Genomic DNA, 15,945 nt, shown 5'->3' on the forward strand with positions numbered 1-15,945 from the left:
GATAGATCTCAGGTCAGGATTTTTGTTGTTTTTTTTATTTAGTTTTTTATTTGTTTGTTTGTTTTGCCAGTCCTGGTGCTTAAACTCAGGGCCTGAGCATTGTCCCTGGCTTCTTTTCTTTTCTTTTTTTGCCCAAGTCTAGCACTTTACCACTTGAGCCACAGTGTCTACTTCTGAACCCAGGGGTTCATGTATACAAGGCAAGCACTCTGCCACTAGGCCATATTCACAGCCTAGCTTTTTTGTTTGTTTGTTTGTTTTTAATCCATCATTAAAACCATGGAGGTTAGAGTTTTAGAATTATTCTGAAAAATAAAAAAAGGACAGGATTCCATCTTTATCAGACATTCGAAGTTAAAGAAAAAAGCTTTATAAATCTTTATGGCCAAATAGATGAGAGAAGTCAAGAGGCTTAGCCAGGATGAATTAGAGTTCAAGCTCTTTTGCATTAAGAAAGGAGAGTGATGACAGAAAAACATCGTGGTCTACATGGCACTTTCTTTAAAACATACCAATTACACACAGAGTTTGATGAGCATCCAATTTGAGCTCAATGTTCTACTTGTTAACGTTGCTTTCAGCCTATGGAGTGGTTTTTCTTTAAACTGCATGTGATGACAACGTTGTTTCCCTAGTTTGTTTTTATCTTCAACACTGCAAGATTTTAGAACTAAGCAGGAAGTACTTACGAGGCTTACCGTAGAATTCATAACCACCACTTCATTCAGGATTTTGCTCAGATTATATTGTATCAGAAGTTACAAAATCCTGATTTGGGGTTCTCCAACACAGCAGCTCTACCCATCCCACTATTATCCAGTGCCTCTTTGTACTTTTTTTTTCCTATAGCAGGTTTCACCCTTCAGAGTATACTTTATATATGTATTCCATTTTACATTTTATCAATGACACACATTTTCTTTATCCATTCAACAGCTAATGGGCACTTTGGTTGATGCCATATTAACTATTGCAAACAATGCACTCATGAGAGTGAAGATAATGCTTCAACACACTAATTTCAAGATAAAATGCTCAGAAGTAGTAAAGTAGGGATGCTGGGTCTAGTCGACACCATCTTGGCCATGTGAATGATGGGGAACTGGATTTAACTGGCACCATCTTGTCTTCTTGGTGGAGGAGTGGGAAGTCCTACATCCCAGGTGATGGGCATGCCTGAATTCCTAGAGGCAGGGTGGGGACTTGGACCACAAGTTAGTAGACCTGTCAGTCCTGTGCCTTGAAGTTGGGAGAGCCTCATGTTTCCTGTGACCTGCCCTTGACATGACTATTTTAGAGTCAGACAAGCTCAGGCATCATTACACCAGGCCTGGAGTGCTGTGTCAGGTCTCCTGGCTCTCTTCTGGCCACCATGATGTCCCACTTCTAGTCTCCATTGGGGTTGATCTTGTTTTGTGGTATTATTTTTCTGTTCTTTTTTTCCTCTCCAACTCTCATGGCTGTGTTTCATAACAGTGTTAAGTATATTCTAGTGGCTACAGGTCTTTGTGACAGAAGTCCGCATGGAGACACCAGCTTTCTAATAAAGACTTAATTTGGGCTGGGAATATGGCCTAGTGGTTGAGTGCTTGCCTCATATACAGGAAGCCCTGGGTTCAATTCCCCAGCACCACTTATATACAAGAAGGCCAAAATGGTGCTGTGCTAGCTAGCCTTGAGCATAAAGAAGCCAGGGACAGTTCTCAGGCCCTGAGTTCAAGCCCCGGAACTGGCAAAAAAAAAAACCCAAAAAGACTTAATTCAACCTCAAAATGTGGCTTCTGTGTATCTAGTGACTGGATTTACCTTATGGTTGCTGGGTCATATGGTAATTTTGTCCTTGCATTCATTGAGGAACTTCCCTAAATTTTCCATAATGGCTGCCCTTATTCACCCACTAGTAGATAAGAGTTCTGTTTCTCCTTATCTTACCAATATCTGTCTTCTCTTAACTTTCTGAAAATAGTTATTCTGACAGGTGTGAATTGATGTATCATTATGATTTTAACTAGTATTTCTCAAATGCTCAGTGATATTAATTTTTAATAGGGAGTTTTAAATATGGAAGATAAGTAACTTAATTATTTATATATTTAGAAGTTAACCTTTATCACACATAGCACTTTTAAATATGTTTAAAAGCACAAACAAACAAAAGTACAAACAATTTGTTCATTGTCTTTTCACACTATTGTTTATTTTGCTGTAAGATTATTAGCTCAAGGTATTCTTATTTGTTGATTATTTATTTATTTATCTACTCAAATCTTCGGTTGCTGCTCAGACTTCTGTAATTTTTTCTGCTGTTTTTTTCTAATATGATTAGGGATTCATGTCTTAGCTTTAAGCCATTTATGTATTTACAGTTGATTTCTATATAAGGTTTGAGATAAGGGACCAGTTTCATTCCTCTTTGTGTGGTTATCTAGGTTTTCCAGCAATTTTTATTAAAAAGACTTTTTTTCCATTGTATGCTCTTGGCACTTTTATCAAAAGTCAATTGACTCTAAATTCATGATTTTTCTTGCTGGATTCTCTGTTCTGTTGTATAATAAAATTAGTTGATATTTATGTACATTATATGACTATTCCCACTGAAAGTTTTCCTAGAGCATGTGTTTTTGCTCACTGCTGTCATCCCAGTCTAGAGAACAGTGCACCTCATATCCAATACATTTTATTTCAATTAGTATTAACACTTGTTGGAGGAAATAAATAAATATGCTTTTTCTTTCTAGCTTCCTGAAGAATTCTAGAGGAAGGAATGGCCAAAACACTAACCAAACATTCAATAGTCCTACTTTGTCTTTACAATTCCAGAAACTCATTTTCTTTAATATTTATTTAGATTCAGTGATTATTTTTTAAATCTGTAAGTTTTTAAACTATATGGTAGTAAGTATAGTTTTCTATTCTGGAACAAGTTAACCAAACAAACCCACTGAAAAATCTGATAACATTATAGCCTTTTATTGGATGCTCTGGATTTAGAGAGGAAAAATTTGCTCTTGTTCTCATTTTATCTTACACAACTTTCAGTCCTGTGGGGAAGCAACAAGACAAGCAACCCTTCTAATATGGTGTAGTTATGCTGTGATAAGACAGTTACAAGCTGTTACAGAGTCTAGAAGTAGAACCATGTTATATTACTTAGAAAATCTGGAAATTTTCTAGAAGACATTTCTGAGCTGATGGTTTTCAATAGACTAGTAAACATTATAATAATAAAAATAAGAGTAAACATCCCCATAAGCAACTGACAACTATACTGTCATTATTCCTTACGAGGACCCATATTTTGTTTTGTGCTGATGCTGGACCTTGAACATAGAACGTTGAGTTCTCATTTTTACCTGCACCCTACCCCTTGAGCTAGGCCTACATTCTGACTTTCATTGGCTAACTCATGATAAGAATCATAAGCTTTTGTCTACATGATCTGGTGCCAAACCTCAATGATTAGATCTCCATCTCTTAAGCAGAGTTTTTACAGGTGTGACCCACTAGCACTTCACATAAGAACACAGATATAGTAAATATGTGCATGTACTTTTTGTAAAGAAAGTTATTATAAATAATTACTAACTTATCCAATACTACACAGGCTGTAATTGGTAGAATGGAGAACTGGAAAAATGTGGTGAAACCAGAAAGAAGGAAACATTTGCAAAAAGTACAAAAATATAATAGAATATGACAAAGAGTGGGTATGGAGTTGAATGGAGGGGGTTGGGAGGTAGCAGGATTGTTTTGACATAATGTTAGAGAAGAGCAGGGTTAGATTATTATAGCTGGATCATTGGCAGCCAATCCAAGGATTTTGAGATTAATGTTGAAAATTGTCTCCAATATTCTGAAAAAAATGATTAATTATCTAGATCTGTCCAGAAATTAGCATAAATATTTAGGAGATTCGTAATGATTTGTAATTCTCTTGGAGTAGAAAACAAATTCTAAGTAATATTTTATCTCTGTGTTTGTATGAAAGCCTACAAAGGAAGGAGAGAAAAGGCTTACTAGAGTTTAAAACACTGTATTCCCCATGAAAGGAGCATGGGCCCCATAGGGTCTTGTGATACTTAAGGAACTAAGCTTCATTCTATCTACTATATGTCACATCATCTTACTGACTGTCACAAGCAGCCTGCAAAATAGGAATGGAATCTCCATTCTATTGTGTGGAAATGGCATAGATAGAGGTAAGTAATTTACCAGAGCCCACATGGCTGGTCAATAGGGAAGTGAGACTTTAAGCCTAGGCCAAGACTTAAACTCTGTCTCACTCAAACTACATTCATATTTGCAACACCGTGTTCTTCAAACCATTAGATCATGTGGTCATAAAGAATCATAGAATCAGCCCAGCATTAAGAAAATGTAAAACAGAATTAGAGGACATCACAGATAGTAAGGGTTTGCACTAGTGAAGCTTATTTATAAATGCATATAGCTATAAATAGAACACTGTGGATACTGAACTAGGATGAAAATCTGCTTTCCTCTTTTGATTGAGATTGAAAGCATTATGAAACCCTATCTGGTTTAAAAAACTTAAAAAGTCAAACAGTTTGTTTATCCCACTGCTGTCACTTCTTCCTATGAAATTGAATGTTCTCAGATAACTTAGGAACTACTGCACATTACCTGAACAAAACAACAGGACCAGGGAAGGGACAGGAGAAAGCTTCATAGATGCTGAAAAAGACTAACTGACCGCTTCTTTTGCTTCTTGTTTTAGTCGGTGGCAAGCTGTCAAGCTTCTTTAATTAAACCCTTCATATGCCATATTGAGGGAACACAGTGAGTAGCAATTACAATTTCCAAGGAAAATATATGTGTGATCAAATTTTGAAGTTGTAAATTGAAAGAGGACTTCTCTCTCCGGATTTCTGTCATATAATGGAAGGCTAAGAGCAATTATTGTATGAAATACACAGGGTGTATGCTAATACTCATACTTGTTTCACACATGCATCTAAGCAGATTTATTATCTGTACTGTATATAATTACATATAAAATCCAACAAAACTCCATGTGTGTGGTGTTAAGTCACAATCTGTTTCTCTTCGGAACCCATTCTGTGTACAAACATTTTTACAACACATGTGGATTAGTAGTAGGAGTGGATGGTTTAAAAATATATGCTAAAGTAACAACTTAAGTCACAATGCTAAAGGAACACAAAAATCAAAATTGTACTGTAATTCCTTTTCAATGGTAGAAATTAGAGAGAAATCCTAAAATGGGGGACATACAGAATTTTCTAGAAATATATAAATGTCTCAGCTGTTGCTAATTTCTCTTGGAAAGGCCTGTGATAAACTAAATGTCTCAGTCTATATAATTTTTACATCTTAGTAAAGAAAATTAACTACTGGCCTATTGCTCTTGTGCAGTTTCCATATTTTTCATTGAAACATTAGGGCTAGTCTACTCTAAATAGGCTAGATTTTTATTTATTTTTATTTTTATTTTTTGGCCAGTCCTAGGCCGTGAACTCAGGGCCTGAGCACTGTCCCTGGCTTCTTTTTTTGCTCAAGGCTAGCACTCTGCCACTTGAGCCACAGCGCCACTCTGGCCATTTTCTGTATATGTGGTGCTGAGGAATCGAACCCAGGGCCTCATGTATATGGGGCAAGTACTCTTGCCACTAGGCCATATTCCCAGCCCCTAGGCTAGATTTTATTTAATAGTATACATAATAGATTTTTCTAACTGAATGGATTATTGTAATTATCTAGTTGGATTTATTTCATTTGAGTTTGATTTTAGAGTATTAAGAGGCAATGGGGCTGGGAATATGGCCTAGTGGCAAGAGTATTTGCCTCGTATACATGAAGCCCTGGGTTCGATTCCTTAGCACCACATATATAGAAAAGGCCAGAAGAGGCACTGTGGCTCAAGTGGTAGAGTGCTAGCCTTGAGCAAAAAGAAGCCAGGGACAGTGCTCAGGCCCCGAGTCCAATGCCCAGGACTGGCCAAAAAAAAAAAAAAATAAATAAAAAAAGAGGAAATGGGAGGCAAATGGTAGTCCTTCATTCCTGTAATCATGGCTTCTCAGGAGACTGAGATCTGAAGTTGGTGATTTGAAGCCAGCCCAGGGAGGAAAGTCCATGAGAGTATTATCTCTAGTTAACCACCAAAAAGCCAGACGTGTAGCTCAAGTGTCAGAATGCCAGCCTTGAGCAAAAGGTAATGGATAATGTTCAGGCCCTAAATTCAAGTTCCAGTACTGGTATAAAAAATGGAAAAAAAAAAGCCTTGAGTTTTAACTGGACAGGTCCAACCATTTCTAAGTACATAATGATATCCATCAGAGTGGACTTAGAAAGGCTGAAATAAACAGTTCCATGCTCATATCATCCAGGTCACAAAAATTTAGAGATACCCCAAAGTAATACTCTATTTAGTGCTGTTTTACACACATTAATAGTGAAATATCTAGGAATGCTTGTCCAGTAGCTTGAAAATAAACACACTGAACTTAAGTTGGCTGTTGATAGAGTTGTTTAAACCACATGTTGGTGTGGTTTAATAATCATTATTGGTCCAATCTTGCTATTTCAGAACAAAAATGAAGGATGATGCATTTGCCACAGCATTAATAGTACCTACTGAGCACGTACTTTGCAGCTCATGTTATGCCACTTGGAGCCTGTTTCCCATGAGGTTATTTGTACTGAGAAAATGAATTTATTGACTTGTAGAAATGACAAGTAAAAATTGTGGTAAGTCAAGTATGGCTGAATTCAGAAGCTCATATATTGGATGTAGTCCTTTATCTCTTGCGCAGCTTGGCCAAACTTCCACCCATGTTTTGGCTTCATTTTTAGGGCCCATGTGGTTACAAGATGGCAGCAGCTGCTCCAGCCTACATCTCCTCAAGTGAAAGCCAAACGGAAGGGGAAAATGTTCATTCTGTTTAAATTTCTTTCTCTGGTTATACCAAGTGAAATTCCTAAGATTGTCTGTGATTTATTCTGACTGATTTGGCTTGAATTAAGTGCCTATTCCTGGATCAATTTCCACAGCCAGGAGAAGTCAAAGTTCTGACTGCCAAAACCAAGCCCTTTTGTTTCATTTCTGGAAACAGACATTGAACCCTATTCAGAGCACATGGACTGGTAGTTGAGAAGAGGTGAAGTTACTGTAACAAAATGTAACTGTACACTGAAGAACCAAAAATATCCATAATATAATACTCAGATCATTTTATTGTATAAGCTAATTCAGCATTTTAAACTTGAGGAGAAACTTGTATGCAGTTTCCCACTGTAATCTGGGAGTAGAGAGAATGGCAGCCAATATTCTCACTGTGTCCCTTGTGTGGGATCTTGGATATTCTATAATCTCTTTGAATTTCGTTCTCTCCAGCTGAAAAATGGGGCTAATATTGAACTGAATTCTAGTCTACCTCATAGGATTATGGAGTCTCCAAAAGGTAATATTACGATATTATAATATGAATCTTTCTGTGGTGTGTGTGTGTGTGTGTGTGTGTGTGTGTGTGTGTGTGTGTGCGCGCACATGCCAGTCCTGGGACTTGAACTTGAGCCTGAGTACTATCCGTTAGCATTTTGCTCAAACTTGGTGCTTAATTATTTGAGCCACTACTCTCTTTTTGGCTTTTTGGTGGTTAATTGGAGATGAGTCTTATAGACTTAACTGACTAGACACATTGGCTTTGAATTGCAATCTTAAGATCTCAGCCTCTTGTACAGGTGTGATACACTGGCATCTGGCTCAAGTCTTATCTAATATTTAATATGCAATTTACCTAGAAACTACATTATTTAACCCTTAACAATAATTTTCTGCAGTGGATGCTACTGTAATAACTTGAATTTAAAGTGGGAGATTTGAGTTTCAGAGAGGTTAATCCATTTACTCATTAATACACAGTGTTAGATTACGGAGTCAGTATTTGTTAAAATATTAAATTCATAATGATAGCTATCATAACAGAAATATAAAGAAATGTTATTGGTTCTATCAGTTCTATGAATAATAATTCTTACATATTTTAAAACTGGCAGGACTGTTACAGTCAAGGGTTAGGGGCCAAACAACATAGTTATCACCTGCATTCATATGAACTTTGAAATTATTGCCTTACTGCTGTTACCTACTGCTGTTATGCAATAGTCAGCTATATATTAAGTTTAAATGCTAGGAAAATGTTACTAAAATTTTATACTAAGAACTGGGCACTAGTGGCTTACACCTGTAATCCTAGCTACTTAGGAGGCTGAGACCTAGGTGATCACAAGCCGTGGCAAAAAATAAAAATAAAAATAAAGTTTTTAATACTCTCTCTCCAATTAACCATGAAAATCCTTTACCAAAATCATGGCTCAAGGGTTAGAGCACCAGCCATGAGCAAGAGAGCTGATAGTGCAAGGCCTAAAGTTCTAGCACACATATCAGCACACAAACAATGACCAAAAGAATTATTACATTCTGATTTGTTATTGAAACAGAAAGTTACTTAACAGACAAGGAACAATACAACATATGGAGGATATTGTGTAGGAAGTACATTCCCGGTAAAAATAACTACAGCCTCTCATTTTATTCTAAGGCAATGACCGTATGCCTACAATATCAAAAAAAAGGAAGATGTCTCAAAGTAGAATCCATGTTTAAGTTTGCTACTAAATGTATGCTGAAGGATTGCCAGTCATAGATTTATGATGCCATGATGAATTTATTCTGTTTTAGACTTATGAAAAATACAGTGCTAAATGTCTTTGTCCAAATAACCCACAAGGACTTTATTATTTAAATATAAAATAAAATATTTATTAAGTAGTTGTACAAAGTGGTTATAATACCATAAGTCAGGATATGAGTACACAACGCATCTTGATCAGTGTCATTCTTTACATCCTTGCTCCTCTTATTTCTCTTTGCCAAACTTGCCCTCAAGTTTCTTACATAATGTGGAATATAATGACTGTATTTGCTCAAATTTGCTTAAATGCAAAATGAAATATTGAATGGGTAGAAGTTAGATGCCACGATTTAATTAATACTACCCCCACAGCTGTACGATGTAAAGGACATTTTATTGATTATAGCTTATAGTCTTTGATCCTATAGCATGATTACATTTCATTATATGTACTTTTGAAGTACTACTGTATAGAAGAAGAAATTTACATTTGGAGGAGTTCATTCACTTAGACCTGTGTTGAATCAGCTAGAACTTTAGTGGAACTTTATGATTAATGTAACAAAAATAAGAGAAAATGAATATGATTGGAATAAATAAAATAGAAATATTCTCTGGTGGCTCATGGCTGTAATTCTACATACTCAGGTGGCTGAGATATGAGGATAGTGGTTGGAAGGCAGCCCAGGCAGGAAATTCCATCAGATTCTTATCTCCAATTAACCAACAAAAATACAAAAGTGAAACTGTGGCTCAACTGGTAGAGCACCAACTTTGATTTAAAAAGTAAGGGGCAGAGACCATGCCCTGAGTTCAAGCCCTTGTACTATCATTCACACACACACACACACACACACACACACACACACAAGCATATGAAAGAGAAAGGAAGGAAAGAAAGAAAGAAAGAAAGAAAGAAAGAAAGAAAGAAAGAAAGAAAGAAGAAGGAAGGAAGGAAGGAAGGAAGGAAGGAAGGAAGGAAGGAAGGAAGGAAGGAAGGAAGGAAGGAGAAATGAGAGAGGAAGGGAGGAGGGAAGGAAGAGAGGAAGGAAGGAAGAGAAAGAGAGTGAGAAAGAATAAAAGAAACAAAACAGGAAAGGATACAAAAAAGATTCAGGTTAGTCAAATGTTCAGCTTGGCCATCTATTCCACAACTAGGGCACCAATACAGAGTACTTTGAGATTAACTCTTTCTTTGTTGCTCAAGGCAGCCTTTCATGATGTCAAATCTTAAAGACAATGTTTTTGTCATTATTATTGTTGAGTTTGCAAATTATTTTTTCTCATCGATAAATAAAAATTCACAGAAGATAATGGGGGTTGAGGAATTTGAATGATATCCAAGAATCTTCTTCCTTTCTTCATTCATTTGTGTTGAATTTTTTTCCTCCAAATAATGAAACTTTAAATTACTAATCCCTTTCCCACCAAGACAAATTGTTATAGAGAAAGGATATGCATTCCTCTAAAGTTCCCAGTAGGAGGCATTTATATAACAAACATAGGAGGGACAATCTTTATAGCCATTAGGTTTCAGATATTTGTAGGCTTTCCCTCAGTGAAATCAAGTCATATCTGGCTTGAGATTGCAGCTGGAGGCCTCATTAGCAGAGATAGGGCAATTTATTTTTTGCCTGGAAGTCAGCCTATTTTACACCATTTTTTGATAATCTAAACCTGAATAGGTTTAGCAATAATAGAACTCTTTTACTACCAATTAAGTCATGCTGCAGAATGCAGGCTTCTTTTCTTTTAGGAAAATGGCTCTGTCCTATGCTTCCAAATATTATTAAATTCAACCTGATTTCTAGTTTCATATCTGTAGAATTTTACAGATAGATATTTCAATCTTAAAGACTTACTGAAAACATAGCTTTGCCACTAAATAACAGTGGATCTGTTCTTATGAACTGTTATTGTTATTATATTAGTACTGATATTTGTGTGATCCTGGTTAATTTAGAAGTTATTTCTCATGATTATTGTTGCTAAAAAGTAATCTGTGGAGGGAAAATACTATGGTTTCTTTCATGCACTGGTTTCCATGTACTGACTTACAATTTTCTTACTGGGAATATTGTTTCACTTTGGTAGAAGCCCCCACAAAGGGCTTCTACTGGATATGTCAGAGTATTTTGCCAGACAGTCATGATAGCTAATCTGTCTGGTATAAAATGGTTGTGATGCAACGTGTGAACAGGAGAATTGAAGAGTTTGTGGTGTCCTCAGAAATGGTATGGTAGAGTTTATTGACTGGGAAAGAGATTACCATATTGAAACCTCAAAAGAAAACAGAAAAGGGAACACATGCTGCCTATACCTCAAAAATTGTCAATTTTGTTAAAGTTATTAGATATCTAGCTTTTGTAAAAATTACATATATATATATATATATACTCAGGGGCTGGAAATATAGCCTAGTGACAAGAGTGCTTGCCTCATATACATAAAGGCCAGGGTTCGATTCCCCAACACCATGGACATAGGAAATGGCCAGAAGTGGCACTGTGGCTCAAGTGGTAGAGTGCTAGCCTTGAGCAAAAAGAAGCCAGGGACAGTGCTCAGGCCCTGAGTCCAAGGCCTAGGACTGGCAAAACAAACAAACAAACAAACAAAAAATATATACTCAGGGGATAAGGTCTCATTGTGAACTCCGGGCTGATCTTGATAATGACTCACTCTCCTGCCCCATCCTCCCGAGTACTGGGATAATAAATATGCATTATGATCATAGGATAAAACTTAAATATTTGTCATGCAGGCACCAACATGATTTGGTGATTTGGGGTTTTAGGGATTTAGCTTGAAATTCTGCTTGTATTCATCAAAGAAAAACACATCTTATAAATGCAGCCTTTCGTGAGAGGAGCTTTTTTATTTGCAATAGAACTGTTCTTATTTGTTCTACCATACTAAATATACATATGTAGTTAAGAAAATGCCAACAGGTTGATAAAATCTGTCATTTAAATTTTAGTCCTCAGGCTGGACTCCATAAGTTGCTGCTGGTGCAGGGCACGTTCACCCCAGGGGCCCTGGCACACTTCCTCAAGCTGAGCACCCTCAGTGTGAACCAGCAGGAGGCAAAGCTAGGTTGAAAGACAGTCAGCAGAAGCTCATACTTGCACATGTTTATTTTCAATAATTAGGCATAGTGTTAATAGAAACATCCATTTGAAGCAAAGGCTGCTTATTTGTGCAAACAGTGGGAATATGTAGTAGTATTTCACTGTACCCTAGGAAGACTACAAACTTAAGGAATGAGGCTCAGTCCAAGAAAATACTTTCAAGAAAGGAAAGAAAGCGCTTTGGCTATTACAAATAATGCTTCTATGATTGTTGGTGTGCAACATTTGTGTGGAAATATTTTGAGTGAATATGAAGAAGTGCAAATGCTGGGTCTTATGACCTGCACAAATTTTCCTGTGGTTTGTCATCTTACTTGTTTATAGTTATTACACCAAAAAACAGTTTAAAAAAATTTTTTATAATGCCCTGTTTAACTCTTCTTTTGCTGTTGGTACCAGTTTTAATTTTAATCACACACTAGGATATGTAAATTTTCTTTTTTTATACCTAATTATTTAAGATTCTTTCCTTTTTTTGTCAGTCATAGTGCATGCACTCAGAGCCTGGGCACTGCCCCTGAGCATTTTTGCTCAAGGCTAGTGCTATATAGCATTTTGAGCCACAGTTCCACTTCTGGTTTTCTAGTGGTTACATTGAGATAAGAGTCTCATAGACCTTTTACCCAGGCTGGTTTTGAGCTGTGATCTTCAGATCTCAGCCTCCTGAGTAGCTAGGTTTATAGATGTGAGTCACCAGCACCTGGCTGTAAGATTTTTTTTAAATAAGTTTTACTCCTTACACTGGTATGCTTATTAATAAACTCAATATTTATATTGTCACATTTTGCATTACTTTTGTATGCTCAACTTTATTCAATTCTCTCTCTCTCACTCTCTCTTTCTCTCTCTCTGTCTTTCTCATAGCACTGAGGATTGAACCCAGTTTGAACTTGCTAGACAAATGGTCTTCTATGGTTCCAGATATTTTTCATTAACACATGTAGGCGTAGAACTATTGATTAAAATATTATTTTATTGCTGTGTTATAGTTGCCTAAAATAAATACAAATGTGTGGGTTTGAACATTTGTGTGGAGTTTTTATGTGCATGTATGTATATTTCCTTTTACATATACATGTAGAAGTGAGTGTTAGGTGAAATGTTTAACTTCTTAAGGAAATACCAAACTGTTTTCTGATATGTCTGAATGAGTTTATATTCCCATGATTGATACCTGAATATTGCAGTTTCTCCATTTTTCCTTTCCAACACATTTTTTGAAAAATTTCTTTATTATTTTTGTAAAAGTAATGTACAGAGGGGGATTCCACAGTTCAGTTATATAAGTCAGGTAAAGAGTACACTTCTTTCTGAGCAATGTCACCCTTCCCTTGCTCTCTCCCAGTCTTTCCCTCCTGTCCACACCCATAGTTGTATAGTTAATTTTTAATGTAGGGTCTAGTGAGTACCACTACTGCATTTCTTCACCCTTTGTAGCAACATTTCCATGCTCCCCCTTAACCTCCCAAAGATGGATAAATGAAGAACAAACAAGACAAAAGGAAAAGAAAACAAAAACAGCAGCAAAGAAATGATATTTTGAGTGGCACTTCTTTTATGAACAGAGATGTGGAGCATTTCTTCATTTGACTATTGGCCATCCTTACCCTTTCTGCTATGCATCAGACAAGGGCCCCTTAACTAAAATGTTCTTACAACTCAAAAAATTAACCCCTCCCCAATAAATCCTTGAAGAACCAATACATACTTTCTTAACAAATTGCTTTATTGTTTTTTGTAAAGGTGATGCACATAAGTATTATGACTGTATGAGACAGGTAATGAGTACATTTCCTTTTATACACTGTCCTTGTTCCCTCATTCTCTCTGAGTCCCTCCCTTCCATCTCTACCAATGAGTTATATAGCTCACGTTCATCTGTGTCCAGTGAGCTCTACTGCTGCACTTTTTCACCCTTTTTCCCTTGAATTCTATATCCTGCCCCCACCCTCCCTAAGATATACACTTGAACATACTATGCATAAAGAAAATAAGATGGAATCATCAAAAATAAAAATTAGACATATTTTCTGTCTGTTTGTATGTGTGTTTGGATTACAGGTATCCCAGTAACTGTGTAATCGTATCTCATTGTAGTTAGATTTACATTCACCTACCCGCTAATGACATTGATCATCTTTTCTTTGCATACAAGTTTAGAAAACTGCCTGTTCACATTTTTGCTCTTTTAAATATGGTTATTTCTCTTTACTGTATTGTTAATAGTTACTCATAAATCTTATATACTCATTATCTTTTTATAAAAACTTTTCAATGCCATATTGAAAACTTCTATGTGTACATTCTCAAAATACTTTTTTGATAATACTATGGATAGTTTCAAGGAGTAGAAAAGTAAATCACTCAATTTCTCTTTGAAAATTGTTTTGGTGGTTGTGTGTCCTTCATTTTATTATGTAAGTGTTAAGATTTGTTTTCAATTTCTACAAAAGCGTGCTGCAAGATTAAGTTATATTCAACCTGTTGATCAATTTGGGAAGAAATGACATCTTACCTACATTGATCCTTGTAAGACATGGGTACCACATATGTTTTATTTCTCTCATCAGTATATTATAGTTTAGTATATGAATCCTAGATACACTTTATTAAATTTATCTCTAGTTTATTTCTGTATGCTTCATTTTGATTTTTAATGTATCTCCATCTCTTTTATTTCATAAAACTTGAACTCTGTGCCCCCTAAACAACTCTTTCCTCCTCTACCTCAGCCATGATAGCCACCTTCTTACTCTGTTTCCTTGAGTTTGACAGTTTCCTTTGAGTTTTGACAGTGTGCAAGGGACATTGAATAGGGCCTGTCTTTCTGTTACAGGCCTCATCCACCTAGTGCAGTCGCCATCAGGTTCATCCATGTTGTGACATGCATAAAAATCTCATCCTTTGTGAAGCCTTCCATTCTATAGTATGCACATACAAATGTAAATTTGTGATTTAACATTACTTGTGTAGGGGCTGGGAATATGGCCTACTGGCAAGAGTGCTTGCCTCATATACATGAAGCCCTAGGTTTGATTCCCCAGCACCACATATATAGAAAACGGCCAGAAGTGGCGCTGTGGCTCAAGTGGCAGAGTGCTAGCCTTGAGCAAAAAGAGGCCAGGGACAGTGCTCAGGCCCTGAGTCCAAGGCCCAGGACTGGCAAAACAAAACAAAAACAAAACAAAACAAAAACATTACTTGTGTATCAAGAATTAGTATGATATTTACTTGTCGGTTTTGCATCTTAAGAATTTGCTAAATTCATTTATTAACTCTAGTATGACTTTTTGGTTTTTTTCTATATAGGCAATCCTTTAATCAATGAATAAAAGAGTATTCTTTTCTTTCTCCAACCTGTATGTACTTTATTATTTTGTTTGTATATATGAATTTTGGTTTGCCTGAGGAATAATTGATAGTAAATCATATCCACTTTCCATATACATTTTAATGTTTGGATATAAGCATCCCCAATATCATCTACCCAAACAAAATGCTAGACACATCTGTAGCGCTTTCAGAAATCACATTGAATTCATAAGTTTTTGCTTGTTTTTAGTAAGCACACATAAAATGAGATCTATCCTCTTAATGTTTTCTTTATGAAACAGTACAGTATTGCTGACTACCAGTACTGTGTTGTATAACTAGTTTCTTAAGCTCCTCTGTGCATTTTAGTTATTTTCTTTTATTGAAATAACCAATTCAGCAGAAATAGGAATAGGACTTGTGAGCCCAGGACAGTCTTTCAATCTCTCAAATTTACACCAGTCCTGGGGATTGAACTCAGGGCCTTGTCCCTGAGCTTTTTGCTTCAAGGCTAGTTGCTTTATCATGTGAGCCACCTCCACTTCTGGCTTTTTGGTGATTAATCTGAAATAAGAGTCTCACAACTTTCCTGCCCATCTCAGCCTCCTGAATAACAAGGATTACAGGCATGAGCCACAGGTACCCAGCTGTCTTTTAAACATTTAAATTGTTTTTTTCCTATTATTATATGATACTTGGAAAGGTGAGAGAAGGGCTTTAAAAAGATATCCTTTTTGTGTTAATATTTTCGTATTCTTATTTTTATTCTTAGTTTTTAATATTCAGGGAAAAAGTCAAGTAACTTTTGTTTTTAATGACAAGAATAGTCC

The sequence above is a fragment of the Perognathus longimembris genome, chromosome 12 (assembly GCF_023159225.1).
Source record: "Perognathus longimembris pacificus isolate PPM17 chromosome 12, ASM2315922v1, whole genome shotgun sequence".
NCBI classification, from domain to species: domain Eukaryota; kingdom Metazoa; phylum Chordata; class Mammalia; order Rodentia; family Heteromyidae; genus Perognathus; species Perognathus longimembris.